Source organism: Heterodontus francisci, chromosome 30, assembly GCF_036365525.1.
Source record: "Heterodontus francisci isolate sHetFra1 chromosome 30, sHetFra1.hap1, whole genome shotgun sequence".
NCBI lineage: Eukaryota > Metazoa > Chordata > Chondrichthyes > Heterodontiformes > Heterodontidae > Heterodontus > Heterodontus francisci.
In genome coordinates this window covers 10,443,194-10,459,778 of record NC_090400.1, presented here as the reverse complement: position 1 = coordinate 10,459,778, position 16,585 = coordinate 10,443,194, and the positions used below count along the sequence as shown (strand labels likewise).

The 16,585-nt window shown below is 43.2% G+C and overlaps 1 protein-coding gene across 1 annotated transcript in view; it reads right to left on the bottom strand.

Moving 5' to 3' along the window:
- Window positions 1–15,061, bottom strand: part of LOC137346467 (linker for activation of T-cells family member 2-like) — a 174,771-nt gene extending 159,710 nt beyond the window's left edge. Inside the window, exon 1 of the mRNA XM_068009919.1 lies at window positions 14,880–15,061. The gene's annotated coding sequence lies outside the window, so the exon portion shown is untranslated. The remainder of the gene's footprint in view (window positions 1–14,879) is intronic.
- Window positions 15,062–16,585: the final 1,524 nt, after the last annotated feature.

The window sequence follows — 16,585 nt, the reverse complement described above, 5'->3', positions numbered from 1 at the left end:
GCCTGATTTCTGACTGTAATCGGTACCTGCCATTTGTCATAAAACCTTTTCTGTTATATTTTCAAAGTGACTTCTGACAATGCAGCGGCCTGCCAACGTCATCAGAGTGCTCCAAGCTGTGCACATGCACAAAAGGTCTCCTAGTCTCAGTGAGATGCTGCGCATGCACAGTCTACATCTTGCCAGGGCTAATTGGCACATGCGTGGGAAAGCGTCATCAGCTATTCGCTCCCCTCGCCCACTCCCCCCCACTCAGCTACTCTTTCCTGCCCCACTGGCCACTCTTCCCCCCCTCAGCCACTCACTCCAAACCTCCCCGCTGCTCCCCCCACTCCCCTCGGCCGATTGTTCCCCCCAGCCCCCACCATCCAACTCTCCGGCACATCCAAGAAATGATACAAAGGAAGCAATGGCAGGAGGGAGCTGTTGGGGGTGGGATGGAGGCGGCGATGGCAACCTTTGTGGGGATTTTCGGGTTGAAGTTGTTTTTCTGTGATAAATTGAGCAGCGCCATCTTTAATCCTGGCAGCTGCCTGAACGTCGCAGCCAATGACGTTTCAGTTGTAAAGGCTGCATTTGCGCATGTGCTAGTACTGCACCACCTAGTGGTTGCGTTCTCAGCAAACGCAGCCTTTTATTTAACCTCTATTTCTTTTGTCATCCTGGGAGCTCTAGCTTTGAGTGGTCCATCTTTCTTCCTGATGGGACTATGTTTGGTTTGTACCCAAACAATTGCCCCGTGATGGCCTGCCATTTATCATTACTGTTCTCCTGGCCAATCTTTCTTTCCAGTCCACCTATGTCAGATTCCTTCTCAAATCACTGAAATTGGTTCTCTTCCAGTGGGTATTTTCATCTTTGATTTTTCTTTATCCCTTTCCATAAGTACTTTAAAGCTAATTAAATTATGACCACTATTAGCCAGCTGTTCTCTCACTGGAACACACTCCCACTTATCCTATTTCATTCCCCAAGCTTGATCCAGCACTGCTTTCTTCCTCTTTGGGCTAGATACATACTGAATCAGAAAAATATTCTGAACATATTTTGAGAATTCTTTACCCTCCTTGCCCTTTACTCCCAGGTGTATATTAAGGTAACTCCTATCCCCTACTATTACTGCTCTATTATTTTTACATTTGTCTGAAATTTGTCGACAGATTTGCTCCTCTATCTCCTCACCATTTGACGGTCTGTAATATACATCAATGTAACAGCCCCTTTTCTGTTCCTTAACTAACCAAACAGATTCAGTCTTTGAGCCCTCTAAGAATATTGTCCCTATTTAGAACTGTAATATTACCCTGATCAATACTGCCACACCCCTTCCTGTCTTTTTTTCTTCCCCATCCTTACTGAAGATATTGTAGCCAGGAATGTTCAGTTCCCATTCCTGCCCATTTTAAAGCCAGATCTCCATTATAACCACGATATCATAACCCCATATGGCAACTTGCACCTGGAACTCATCAACCATATTTGTAACCCTCCTTGCATTAACACACATGTATTCCAATTGCATGCTAGTCAGCTATGTTTCTTTCCTCCATCTAATTCCTGCTTGTTCTTCGCTATTCCTTGTTCTGTTGCTGTTTGTCACTACCATGGCGCTAAAGAGCAGGTCCAGGAACAACATTCCCGATAAACTCTAGACAGATGCTGCCAGACCTGCTGAGTGGTTCCAGCATTTCTTGTTTTTATTCCCGATAAACTGTGTGGGTACAGGTACCATGTAGGTCTTGTTGCATGTTAACTAATATGAATGTGCAGCCATGCAAAAATTTAAAGGGATCGTGTACTGGAAAAAAAACCTGGTTGTGCATAACAACTGAATTTTAAAGGGAACTTTGTCCAGGAATTATCAACTTGCTTGGAACTGCCCTTGAGAGACTTGAGATAGGATTATATTTGAGAAAATATAAATATAAATCTCTCGGATATATCACAGTAAAATAGGTATCAGATCTGGTGGTGGGGGGGGGGGGGGGGGGGGTGGGTGGGAAAGGTTACACTCATTTATGCTATCAATATCAGAGGAATCCAGGCCAAATTGGCCAAACCAGTGCAAAAGACCTGGGAATTTTAAATGTAATTTTAGACTGGAGAAGCTGGGATTGTTCTCCTTAGAGCAGAGAAGGTTAAGGGTAGATTTGATAGATGTGTTCAAAATCATGACAGTTTTGATAGAATAAATAAGGAGAAACATGTTTTACTTAGCGAGCTGTTGTGACCTGGAATGCACTGCGTGAAAGGATGCTGGAAGCAGATTCAACATTAACTTTCAAAAGGGAATTGGATAAATACTTGAAGGCATTGTTTTTACAGAAATATGGGGAAAGAGCAGGCACAAAACTGATACAATGATACAGTACAGAATGAGCTGCTCATTATTCCACAATTAACACTCTCTCTGGACTAATGCTTTGTCTTTTACCACAAGCATTAACACACACTTTGCCTTTGTCCCCGAACAGCTTTGTTATTTTATCTCCCTGTGCCCAACCAAACACCTTCCCCTTTGTTCTCTTCCCCCACTCCTCTCCCCTTCACATGCTTAAAACCTAATTCTTTTTTAACCGTTGCCAGTTCCGATGAAAGGTCACAGACCTGAAACGTTTAACTCTGCTTCTCTCTCCACAGATGCTGCCAGGCCTGCTGAGTATTTCCGGCACTTTTTGATTTTGTGTCAAACAATTTATGCTGATACAAGATTCAATTCAGCCAAATTGAACCCTGTGCACAAAACTAGCCACAGCCATGGGTCGAAATTGTGAGACTCCACCAGTAGTACTAGTTTGGCAAAGCTCAAATTACTCTCATTTTTCTAGGCGCACTGGCACCTTTTAAAAGTTTGCTCATACCAAAAAATGTTAATTTATTAAGAAATTGACCAGTGTACACACCAATGAAACTGCTATATTTCATGGTTCAACACAGTACTTTTAAAAATTATTTTCAGTGATTTTAAGTTAGTTACTCACAGTTGGAGGACTGGACACCCCTATTAAAAATGCATATTTTTGCTGAAAAACCCATTTTCAGTTGTATTAATAAAGCTGCACCAGGTTACCACTCTTCCATACATCAAAAATCAAAGTCAAAAATAGAAAGCGAAAATAGAAAGGATTATGTTCTATCACACCGCACGATTGTACTGGCTCATGGAAGATTTTATGCTTAAGATGAAGCAAATGAATTTTGAACTGGAAACTTGAACTGTAACCTAACCAGCTCAATTTCAAGTGCATTTGGGGCACAATTTCTCGATTGCACCCAAAGCAGAAACTCTATCTACTGACATTTCAAAATAACACATTAGTTAACAGAGACAATCAGTGGACAGAAATTGTTCAGTTTTTATTTATGTTTACAATTTCTATTTGAGTCCATTTCTCACAAGTATCAGGAACAAGATTCAGTTAATAACAGGAAGACTATGGATCGTACAGGAGTGAATTGAAAAAGTTAATGGAGGAGGCAAAGAGAGATTACAAGAAAAGAATAGCAAGCAACATTAAACTGAACCCTAAAACATTTTATAAACATACAAAGTGTAAGTGGTTAGCTAGGGAAAAGGTTGGCCTATTAAGGGCCCAAAGGGAAATCATGTAGAGGCAGAGGATATAGCTAACGTATTCAATGAGTACTTTGCATCTGTCTTCACAAAGGAAGCAGATGATGTGAAGATTACACTAGATGCAGAGAGGGAAGTTATGGACAGGATAGAAATAGACAGAGAGGACATATTAAAAGATTAGCATTACTGAAAGTTGGTAAGTCACCTGGTTCAGATGCAATGCATCCTAGCTTGTTGAAAGAAGTGAAGATAGAAATAGCAGAGGCATTGGTCTGAAGCTTTGAATCTTCATTGGATACAAGAGTAGCGCCAGAGGGCTATTAATGTTATACTAGTATTCAAGAAAGGCGAGAAGGATAAACCAGGAAAATATAGACCAGTCAGCCGAACATGGGTGGTGGGGAAGTTATTGGAAACTATCAGGGCAAAATAAACTTTCATTTGGAAAGGCATGGAGTAATCAAGGAGAGCCAGCATGTGTTTATTAAAGGTAAATTGTGTCAGACTGACTTGATTGTATTCTTTGATGAGCTAGCCTCGCCAACAATGCCCACATCCCACAAACGAATAATAAAGAATTGAGGTAATGCAGCAGATGTGCAAATGGACTTTTGGAAGGCATTTAACAAAGTATCATACAGGAGAATTATTAAGAAGATGGAAGCCCATGGAATTAAGGAAAAGTGGCAGTACAAAATTGACTCAGTGACAGAAGGAAAAGGGTGGTGGTGTTTTTCAGATTGGGAGTTGGTTGGCACTGGTGTTGCCCAAGGGTCGGTTTTGAGTTCATTGCTCTTTTCAATTTTTATACACAATCTAGGCTCAGGTGTAAGGAGCAGCATTATAAATTTTACAGATAATATGAAACTTGGCAACGTAGTAAATCACAATGGGGATAGTCATAGGCTTCAGGATAACAAATAGGATGGTTAAATGGGAAGATGCATAGCAGATGGAGTTTAATGCAGAGAAGTATGAAGTGATGTGCTTTGAGAGGACTAATATGGAAAGACTGCACTATAAGAGGCACAGTTTTGAAAAGTCGATGAACAGTGACACCTTGGTGTACATACACACAAATCATTAAAGGTGGCAGGGTATGTTGATAAGGAGGTTAAAAAAGCATATGAATTAATAAACAGAGGAATATAATATAAAAGATTATGCTCGAACTTTATAAATCACTGGCTGGGTCTCAGCTGTCGTATTGGTGAACAATTCTTGGCACCATACTTCAGTAAAGATGTAAAGGCCTTAAAAAAGGTACAGAGGAGTTTTACCAGGATGTTAGCATGGATGAGAGTCTTCAGTTATGAAGAGTGATTGGAAAAGTTAGAACTATTTTCCTTGGAACAGAGAACATAAACAGATGACCAAATATGGTTTTCAAGATGATGGGAGGTTTTGACAGAGTGGATAGAGAAATACAATTCAAGAACCAGAGGTCATAGATTCAAAATCATTGGCAAACGATCTAGAGGCAAGAATAGGAGATTTTTTTTCACTCGGTTGTCAGGATCTGGAATGCTGATTCCATGAATAATTTTTAAAGGGAGTTGGATAGGTACTTAAGAATGAGGAATTAAGAATGAGGAACTTAGAGGGTGACAGACAAAATGTAGGAATGTGGGACGAAGCACAACCACCCTTTCAAAGAGTTAGAGCAGGCATTTGGGCCAAATGACCTCCTTCTGTGCTGCAAGTTTCTATGATTCACACAGGGGCCTGTAGTTCATGCTTCTGCAAATTATATTTGACCTCACTTTCGAAACTTCCCCTCTGTTAAACTGGCCAGTTCCAAGGTGTTTAGAGGCAATACTTAGAATTTTACACTTCTCTCTTATGTCCCTTAATCTACTTTTTTGTGTGAGTACTCCTAAATAAGTGTAACAAAGACGTATATATAGCCAAAGGTGAAGTCTTCTCCATGCCTGAATAATATCAGTACCCATACTTGGCTCAAACAGCAATATTTGTCTCCTTAGGGCTAGGTCCATAGTATATTAACTTAGAAAAGAATAAAAGTGAATAGAGGTGTCAGGCAAGCCCCCCATCTGCCAAGAATGAGGAAAATTTATTTTGCCACATGAACATTGCTTTTATACAGTTGTTATTGAAGATTGCTGGGACGAGGGAGCAGTACCCCAGGACATGCGCGATGCCAACATCATCACCCTCTATAAAAACAAAGGTGACTGCGGTGACTGCAACAACTACCGTGGAATCTCCCTGCTCAGCATAGTGGAGAAAGTCTTTGCTCAAGTCGCTCTGAACAGGCTCCAGAAGCTGGCCGAGCGCGTCTACCCTGAGGCACAGTGTGGCTTTCGTGCAGAGAGATCGACCATTGACATGCTGTTCTCCCTTCGTCAGATACAGGAGAAATGCTGTGAACAACAGATGCCCCTCTACATTGCTTTCATTGATCTCACCAAAGCCTTTGACCTCGTCAGCAGACGTGGTCTCTTCAGACTACTAGAAAAGATCGGATGTCCACCAAAGCTACTAAGTATCATCACCTCATTCCATGACAATATGAAAGGCACAATTCAACATGGTGGCTCCTCATCAGAGCCCTTTCCTATCCTGAGTGGTGTGAAACAGGGCTGTGTTCTCGCACCCACACTTTTTGGGATTTTCTTCTACCTGCTGCTTTCACATGCGTTCAAATCCTCTGAAGAAGGAATTTTCCTCCACACAAGATCAGGGGGCAGGTTGTTCAACCTTGCCCGTCTAAGAGCGAAGTCCAAAGTACGGAAAGTCCTCATCAGAGAACTCCTCTTTGCTGACGATGCTGCTTTAACATCTCACACTGAAGAGTGTCTGCAGAGTCTCATCGACAGGTTTGCGTCTGCCTGCAATGAATTTGGCCTAACCATCAGCCTCAAGAAAACGAACATCATGGGGCAGGACGTCAGAAATGCTCCATCCATCAATATTGGCGACCACGCTCTGGAAGTGGTTCAAGAGTTCACCTACCTAGGCTCAACTATCACCAGTAACCTGTCTCTAGATGCAGAAATCAACAAGCGCATGGTAAGGCTTCCACTGCTATGTCCAGACTGGCCAAGAGAGTGTGGGAAAATGGCGCACTGACACGGAACACAAAAGTCCGAGTGTATCAGGCCTGTGTCCTCAGTACCCTGCTCTACGGCAGCCAGGCCTGGACAACGTATGCCAGCCAAGAGCGACGTCTCAATTCATTCCATCTTCGCTGCCTTCGGAGAATACTTGGCATCAGGTGGCAGGACTATATCTCCAACACAGAAGTCCTTGAAGCGGCCAACACCCCCAGCTTATACACACTACTGAGTCAGCGGCGCTTGAGATGGCTTGGCCATGTGAGCCGCATGGAAGATGGCAGGATCCCCAAAGACACATTGTACAGCGAGCTCGCCACTGGTATCAGACCCACCGGCCGTCCATGTCTCCGCTATAAAGACGTCGGCAAACGCGACATGAAATCGTGTGACATTGATCACAAGTCGTGGGAGTCAGTTGCCAGCATTCGCCAGAGCTGGCGGGCAGCCATAAAGACAGGGCTAAACTGTGACGAGTCGAAGAGACTTAGTAGTTGGCAGGAAAAAAGACAGAGGCGCAAGGGGAGAGCCAACTGTGCAACAGCCCCGACAAACAAATTTCTCTGCAGCACCTGTGGAAGAGCCTGTCACTCCAGAATTGGCCTTTATAGCCACTCCAGGCGCTGCTTCACAAACCACTGACCACCTCCAGGCGCGTATCCATTGTCTCTCGAGATAAGGAGGCCCAAAAGAATTGAAGAAAGAACTTGCTTTAAAAAAACAATTGGAGACTTTGGCTGGAGAGAGACATTAGCATATCCACAGACAGTACTTCAAAGAACAAAGGGGCGATTCCCTGCTCCAATTTTATCCACAATGGACTTTTGATTACCAGACATTGAAGGTGGAAAGGCTAGCATTCCAGGTTAACTGTTAAGATGGCTGAATACATAAACAGACGTGGTCGGACCGGTTTGGTCACATGGCTGGCTGACTGTTGGAGTTTTTTGAATTTGAACTTCCAACAAGGAAATGAAATCAGAAAGCTGTTTTCTCCCGGACTGAGAACACCTCTCTCCTGTCTGCTCCCATCTCGCTCTCACCAGCTTCGGAAACCATTGAAGACATATGAACCCCAAGAGAGAAAAGTCTCCTACAGTGAACTTGGTTTAAGAAGAATACTGGGCCCCAACGAAAAGTAAGAGCTGTCCACAATCAAGGACTCTATGGCGAGCTGAAACACAGAAACAGTAACAAGAAACCTCCTTTAGAGACTGCCTCAAACCTCTCTACTTTATTTTTTTCTCTGCTCTTTTCTGTCCTTATTTGCATGTGTGTATCACATGTGCATGCAAGCGTGGGCGCATCGTATATCCGTAGGCGTTCTGTGTCAGAGTTTAAGTTTAAGTTTTTAATAAATTTCATTTTTCTTCTTTAAACATAAGAAAGTCTATTTGTGCTCATTTCTTTGCCTTGTAATTGGAAAGCTGTGAACAAGGATTCACCAAAGGCGGAGCTCAAAACACAGTGTGTTTAAAAATTAAATCCTGTTACAATAAGACAAGATGAAGACAGTAAAAGACCCCAGGACACCTTTCTCACCAGGTCGTAACAGAGGGGAAAACAGGAATTAGCAATTGAAAGTAGCACGTACATACAAAACTCCAAAGACATTTCAATATTCAAAGGGTTAGAAACTTAAATGAATAAGAAAAAGTCATTGGCTCCAATAAACCAGACCAAGAAAAATGTACCTGAATATGGACTCTCCCTTATTTCTTGGCTTGGCTTATTATTACACTTTTCTGGGAAGTTCTGTAAAATTTCTAACTCTCTCCATCAATCTATTTATATTTTATCTATATTTTATTCAGCTGTGGTCAAATGCCCAATAGATTATCATATCTAACATTTCTCCAGTCCCGACAGCACTGGATCAATGGGTGGGATTTTCTATTAATGTGTTGTTAGCCTACAATTTTCCTGTCCATTGAAATGAATAGTGGAAAATCATGATCTAGCAAACAGACAAGCAAAATCCCTGGCTTTGATGTTCCACAATATATCAGATCATCTCTGTACTTATCCTTATAACTACCATCCCATTCCTGACCAGGCATTTAGCCAGCTTAATTGTTTAAGGGATTAATTGGCACAGCATCAATTGCCTTAAATAGCTTACTCCCACAGATAACTAACTCCCAAAGGTACTAAAACAAAATACTAGGGATGCTGGAAATCTGGAACAAGAACAGAAAATGGTGGAATACTCAACAGGGCAGGCAGCATCTGTGGAGAGAGAAACAGAGTTAACATTTCAGGTCCATGACCTTTCATCAGAATGGACCTCAAACATTAACTCAGCTTTTCTCTCCACAGGTGATGCCTAACCTGCTGAGAACTCCCAAAGGTAAATAGCTCCTATGGGTAAATAACTCCCAAAAGTAAATAGCTCCTAGTTAAATAGTTCTTATAGATAAATAGCTCCCAGAGTCCCTTGTCCATATCAAGAACAGCCTCTGGGAGAGCTAACACTGCCCACAGAACCATACCACAGCATATGTTTCCTTCAAGCAACAGGGGTAAAATTAGTTACATATTACCAAAACAGATTACAAAATACACACCTCGATAGCTTAACAATCTCATTGCCTCATTGATTTTAATCGTTATGTAAAAGTCACATTTCTAAATGTAATGTGGTAACCTTTATCTTTTCTTGAATTTTGAAAACATACCACTTAATTGACAAATGGAAAGCCTACTTGTTTATATACCTAAATTTTAAACAACAACGGGTCATTAACTAATATGTCAGTATTTTCCACCTTCACCACAAGTAAACATGCTCATTCGAATCTTTACATGACGCATTGGGTTCAAAGACTTCAATCGCTCAGCGCTGAATGAGGGATCAGAGTGGGTGTATTGGTATAAATTAGTGTGGGTGGATACCTTTTTATTTTGGTTAACCTATCCAAAATGAGTTACCACAGAGAAAGTTCTTAACAGCTTCCTTATATTAAAAAAAATACCCTCTGTTTCAATTTTCTATGTGAAAGACTTGCTGATGGCTCATTCAGCTGAATATCTGCCTTTCAACACCAACCTTGCTTCAGGGCTTGGCTGATTTTTTGTCAATTCTCAGGCAGCCCACTAGGTGGAGCATCACAAGTCTGCTTGTAAAATCTGCAACACAATTGAAAAAGAAGATGCCAGCATGTCCTTGACAGGCAAAAATTGGTCTGCACATTGAGGCCTAGATTATCCTTTGGGAATTGGCCAGTTTTTCAAGTGTTCCAAGAGGGGAGCACAGTGTAAAATGATGGGCAGAGCCTGGGATAAATTTCTATTGGTGGGAATGTACTCAAGACAAGAGACTTCCAGGCCCCATGCATTGTTGCTTCATTTCTTGGCTTGACCTCTGTTGTTTAAGACTTCCATTATGCTTAGTTGCTAATTCTTAGTATATCTCTGTTTACTGAAGGTGTATTGCTCATATTCTTACTTGTGGAGGAAGTAATCGCTCAATGTTCACTGGCATGCTGTCTTCCCTATTGTGAACAATTATGCGTCTTTTATGGTTCTTACCTTATCTTTATCTTCTTACTGCTGAAGTACAGAAAGAATTTCTTCCTCTAGTGTTTTGGATGCATAGCAATGCTTTTCTCCGAGCTTTCTTTGCCCCACTGACCACCCTTTTAATATGCTTTTGCATGTTTCTGTATATGTCCCAGTGAACCACCTTGCCCCTTTTTCCCTGCAAAGGACTTTATTCCTCCACCTGATTTGATTGATTATTAATTTGCTAAGCCACTTAGGGTCACTCTTTCATCCACTCTTGCCGGTTTATTTGTCCTGCATGCTCAGCATTATGTCTTTAAAGGCATCTGCCCACCTTTGCCTAAATGGCATTGAATGCCACCCCAATGAATTTGGTCGTTTCCTCATTCCTTTGAAGCTAACCCTTTTAAAGTTACATGGCTGGTTGCTGGTCCTTGATATTTTAGAATTGCAGAGTATATTGAACTTGATCGTTCTTTCATTACTGTTTCCCTAGCCTCGAGTTCCATTTCCTGTATGTTGTCTGAATCAGTCGTGAGTATCAGGTCAAGATGTGCACTGTTTCCTGTGACTTCCCTGGCACACTGGCTCATGAAGTAACATGCACAGCACCTCTCATTGTAAACCACTTTGAGTATTCCCAGTCCTGATTTGTTAGGTTGAAGCTGCTCATTAAAATAACTTCTGTTATGATCCCACCCCCATCTTGCTGTGATCCCACCCTTGTCTTGATCCTGCCCCTTGCCTTGCTTGACTGCATTCTCTACCTTCCCTGTTATCCCGCTCACACATCATCATTACACCCTCTTCCATGATTATGATCCCAATCAATACCTTACTGTGAATGTGACCTTATTTCATCTGTCTTGTTTTATACTTGGAAAAAGATGGTGATCCTCACGTAATGAGATTCAACGACACATCCAACACTGACATGATTAAAGGAAGAAACATTCAAAATTTTAAATGGATTTGCACTTTACATTCACATAAGTTGCAGACTAGTTACAAGAGCAACAACTCCCAGTAATTAGGGCGGCACAGTGGCGCAGTGGTTAGCACCGCAGCCTCACAGCTCCAGGGACCAGGGTTCGATTCCGGGTACTGCCTGTGTGGAGTTTGCAAGTTCTCCCTGTGTCTGCGTGGGTTTTCTCCGGGTGCTCCGGTTTCCTCCCACAAGCCAAAAGACTTGCAGGTTGATAGGTAAATTGGCCATTATAAATTGTCCCTAGTATAGGTAGGTGGTAGGGAAATATAGGGACAGGTGGGGATGTTTGGTAGGAATATGGAATTAGTGTAGGATTAGTATAAATGGGTGGTTGATGTTCGGCACAGACTCGGTGGGCCGAAGGGCCTGTTTCAGTGCTGTATCTCTAATCTAATCTAAATCTTATACAATTACTGTATTATATATAAAATAAATAATAAATCTACCATGGTATTGCTTACATTAAGCTAGAGGGTGTGTTCTGTCCCATATGATTCCCTGTATTGGTCAGTGTGTGGCTCAGTGAATAGCACTCTCACCTCTGAGTCAGTAGGTTGTGGGATCAAGTCCCACCCCAAGGACTTAAACACAAGATCTAGACTGACACTCTGGTAAATTACTGAGGGAATGCTGCACCATTGAAGGTGCTGTCTTTCAGATGAGGTATTAAACCAAGTCCCTGCCTGCCCCCTCAGGTAGTTGGCAAAGACCCTGTGGCACTGTTTCAAAGAACAGCAGAGGAGTTCTCACCAACACCTAAAAACAGGCTACCTGGTCATTATCTCCTTGCTGTTTGTGGGATCTTGCTGTGTTTCCTACATTACAACAGTGACTACCCTTCAAGAGCATTGGCTCTAAAGTGCAAGGTACTATATAAATGTGCATCTTGTTCTCTTTTCCTGCTGTTGTTCTCTTCTAGTTCACACTTCTCTGGTTCAATAGCTATGAAAAACTGAGGATAGGGTGTACATTAAATAAATCAAAACAATGAACAGAAATGACCTGATATTGTTAAACAGTTGCATCCAACCCCACAGTGAAACTGTCATAAAGCTGACCAAAACGGTGTGGTGGGACTATATTAATGTAGACAGTGTGCTGCACTGTCTTACTGCCTCTTTGTGCTTCGGTAGTTATATGTGGTCAAGTCAGGAAGGTGCTTCCCACAAGAGTACTGATTCATATCTGTATCTTCAAACCGTTATTTTAACAGACGCACCCGCGCTGTGTGCCTACAAAGAATCTTATCTACCGGTTCCAGCTCAGAAGTCCTTAGAATAAATTGGAAATACAGTCTCCATCATAGAGTCATTACCGCACAGAAGGAGGCCATTCAGCCTGTCGGATAGATGCCAGCTCTTTGTAGAGCAATCCAGTCAGTCCCATTTACCCATTATGCCCATAGCCCTGCAAGTTTATTTCCCTCAAGTGCCCATTTAATCTCCTTTTGACATCATTGATCGTCTCTGCTTCCGCCATCCTTGTAGGCAGCAAGTTCCAGCTCATTACCACTTGCTGCGTAAAAAAGTTCTTCTTCACATCCTCCCGCATTTCTGCCCAAAATCTTAAACCTGTGTCCCCTTGTCCTTGTATGATCAACTAATGGAATAGCTTTACCTTGTCTACCTTATCTAAATCTGTCATAATGTTGTACACGTCTATCAAAGCTCCCCACAATCTCCTTTGCTCCAAGGAGAACAACCCCAACTTCTCCAAGCATCCAGTCCTGGATGAGCAGAAACGTCCTCCAACTAAATATTGGAATGACTAAAGTTATTAGGGGAGAAATCTGTTCGCATCGAGCTGTTTCTAGTGGTGTTATGCAGACTTAGGTCGATTCCCCGGTTTGGAGGGGGGGGGGGGGCAGTGGTGGTGGCATGCAGAGTCGTGGACCACAACCCACATCGCGCGGGGTAGAGGTGGCGTTACATAAACAAATTTCTCCCCATTGTCTTTTGTTCCCACCACAAACTCCATTCTCTTGTCACTGATTCCATTCCTCTCCCTGGTCACTAACTGAGACTGAACTAGGCCCTACAGTGCAAGCATTGGCTCATACTTGGCTCACAAGTTCACCACACACCAAGTTCCTAATCCTAACCAAAACAGTGAAACAAGGAGTCTTTTCTCACAGGGAGGAGGCAAGACGAGGGTGCATTCGACACAAAATCTAAGCAGCCATTTTATCAATGCCTAGTACTACAAGGTTTGGGAAAATACTGTATTTACTGCCCCGCAGTAGTTTGATTATAAGAATTTTGCTCTAACTTGGCCGTTTCCACTCAGAGATCACTAGGTAGGCTGGGGAAACGAGACACTGCAAAGCAGTGTGATGGAATACTCTCCACTTGCCTGGATCAGTACGGCTCCAACAACACTCAGGAAGCTTGCCTCCAGCCAGGACAAAGCAGCCCACTTGACCAGCACCTCATCCGCCACCTTAAACATTCACTCCCTCCACCATTGACGCACAGTGGCAGCAGCGTGTACCATATACAAAATGCATTGCAGCAATGCACCAAGGCTCCTTCAACAGCACCTTCCAAACCCATGACTTCTACCACCTAGAAGGACAAGGGCAGCAGACACATGGGAATGTCACCATCTGCAAGTTTCCCTCCAAGCCACACACCATCCTGACTTGGAACTATAACCCCGTTCCCTCACTGTCGCTGGGTCAAAATCCTTGAACTCCCTCTGCAACAGCACTGTGGGTGTACCTGCACCAAATGGACTGCAGCAGTTCAAGAAGGCAGCTGACCACCATCTTCTCAAGGGTAATTAGGGATGGGCAACAAATGCTGGCCTAGCCAGCGACGCCCACATCTCATGAAACAAATAATTTTTTAAAAATCATCTCGGGGACTGTAAAGCCCTTTATTCCTGATGTATAAGCAGAGCATTTGGTTCACCTGTGCAGGCTGAGCACAGGTTCGCCTGTACAGGTGAGCACTGAGTTCACCTGTACAGGCTGAGTGCTGTAGAGCCAGCAGTGCCAGTTTCCAGTCACCGTGAAAGGACCGTAAACTGAAAAAAAACCACTGATATAGTTAAGTTTATCTGTTGTAATTGATACTGTGTACATTGGGTAGATTTCAGAGCACCAGCAGTGAATTCACACAGAACCATTTCATTCCAAGGCTGATACAAAAAGCCTATACGATACAGAAGAGCAGGCAGTTCAAGGGTGTTGGTGTTGCTGAATCAAAAAGCTGTTTTGCCAAATAGATTCCCTTATATATCAAGACCTCCCATTTCAGCCAGTCCACTTGGGTGAAATGTTCCAAGTGGAGGTGAACTGCTTCCCCTTAAGTAGTGAGGGAAAGATCAAGTGAATACATATCTGCTGTTGGGCACCTCTCAGCAACTAGCTATAGAGTAGGAAAACACAGGCATGCCTGGGGACTGACTTGCCTTTTGACTAAGGAATGCCATATGGGAGAAGGGTGTTGGCAACCTAGAGGAAGGAAAGAACATTTTTTTAAAAAGGCAGAAGCAGTGAAAGCAGAATCTTGCCAATTCAACTTGTTGCTAACATGCACGACTTCACCGGAAAGAAGGGTATTTTGCAGCTGGTAGTTTTAGCACAGATTGCAAGACAAGTTGATAAAGAAAACCATTGTTTGATGATCAGCCAAAATCTCAACATTCTGACTGTGCAGCACAAAGGCTGCAAGCTGCTTTGTATCTCAAATGGCAAAAAGGTTTAAATGTGGTCTTGATCAGTGCTTACCTTAATCTTAGCAAAGTGGTACATTCCTCTTAATGGTTGTGTTCTTCAAGGTTTCCCCAAGCTCCGTAGTGACTTAAGTGGCTTCACAGTAGCTCAAGGCAGGAAAATACAATCATCTGGAGTCAATATCAAGCCATTGCACACTCAGAATGAAAGGCCTTCGGCTGTTGAATGAAGCCATGCTGACGTGTAAGGAGTCAATAATATCTGCAGCTGGGCTTTCAGGAAAACCACAGGGCGGTCATTAAAATAGAGTGAACCACTGAAGCATTAATATAGAACCTTTTCTGGCATTAAAAACTTCAGAGGTAGTCCCTGCCTGCACCTGCAATAGTCACATGGGCTATATTTATGCATGATCCTCAGTTCCCCAAAACACAGCAGCTAATCCAAATTTTTCTCCTCTCCCCAAGTATGTGGGTGAAATGCCTGTGGAATAGCTGCCAGTTGAAACAGGCAATATTTTAAGGCTTGCATTTATATAGCACCTTTCACATGTCCTCAGGACATTCTAAAGTACTTTACAACTAATGGAACACTTTTGAAATGCTGTCACTATTGTAATGCAGGAAACACAACAGCCAATTTGTGCACTGCAAGCTTCCACAAACACCAGTGAAATAAATGAACAGATGATCTGTTTTAGTTGTTTGAGGGATAAATGTTAGCTAGGACACCTGGAAGATATACACTGCTCTCCTTCAAATAATGCCATGGGATCTTTTACAACCGCCTGAAAGGGCAGACAGAGTCTCAATTTAACATCTCATCCAAAAGACAGTATCTCTGACAGAGCAGCAGTCCCTCAGTGCTGCAGGTGTCAGCCTTGATTTTGCACTCAAATCTCTGAAGTGGGACTTGAACCTACAGCATGCTGCTCAGAAGCAAGAGTGTTACCAACTGAGTCATGGCTGGCATTGACTCAGTCTAGAACATCTTCCTGTAAACTTACCCCTACCTAGGCATTCCTGCTCACACATTCAGACTACTCTGCCTCCCTACCATCCCAGAAAGGTAAGATGGGTCAACACGGTATGGAGTCACAAATCATTATGTGCCCTTTTTCACTTGATTGGGCTGCAAAGGACACAGTCAGAGCAATGCCCAAACTCTGTGAGATCCACTCTGCACAGTCAGGACCCTGGACATCAGGTTGAACCTGAGGGATGCCACCAAGTTACCCTGACCCATTTTCCTAGGGCCTCCCAGCTTTCTGTCGACTCTTCTTCTTCTTCTTTGGCCTCCTTGTCTCGGGAGACAATGGGTAAGCGCCTGCAGGTGGTCAGTGGTTTGTGGAGCAGCGCCTGTAATGGCTATAAAGGCCAATACTAGAGTGACAGACTCTTCCACAGGTGCTGCAGATAAAATTGGTTGTCGGGGCTGTTACACAGTTGGCTCTCCCCTTGCGCTTCTGTCTTTTTTCCTGCCAACTGCTCAGTCCCTTCGACTCGCCACACTTTAGCCCTGCCTTTATGGCTGCCCGCCGGCTCTGGCGATCGCTGGCAACTGACTCCCATGACTTGTGATCAATGTCACAGGACTTCATGTCGCGTTTGCAGACGTCTTTAAAGCGGAGACATGGACAGCCGGTGGGTCTGATACCAGTGACGAGCTCGCTGTACAATGTGTCGTTGGGGATCCTGCCATCTTCCATGCAGCTCACATGGCCAAGCCATCTCAAGCGCCGCTGACTCAGTAGGGTGTAT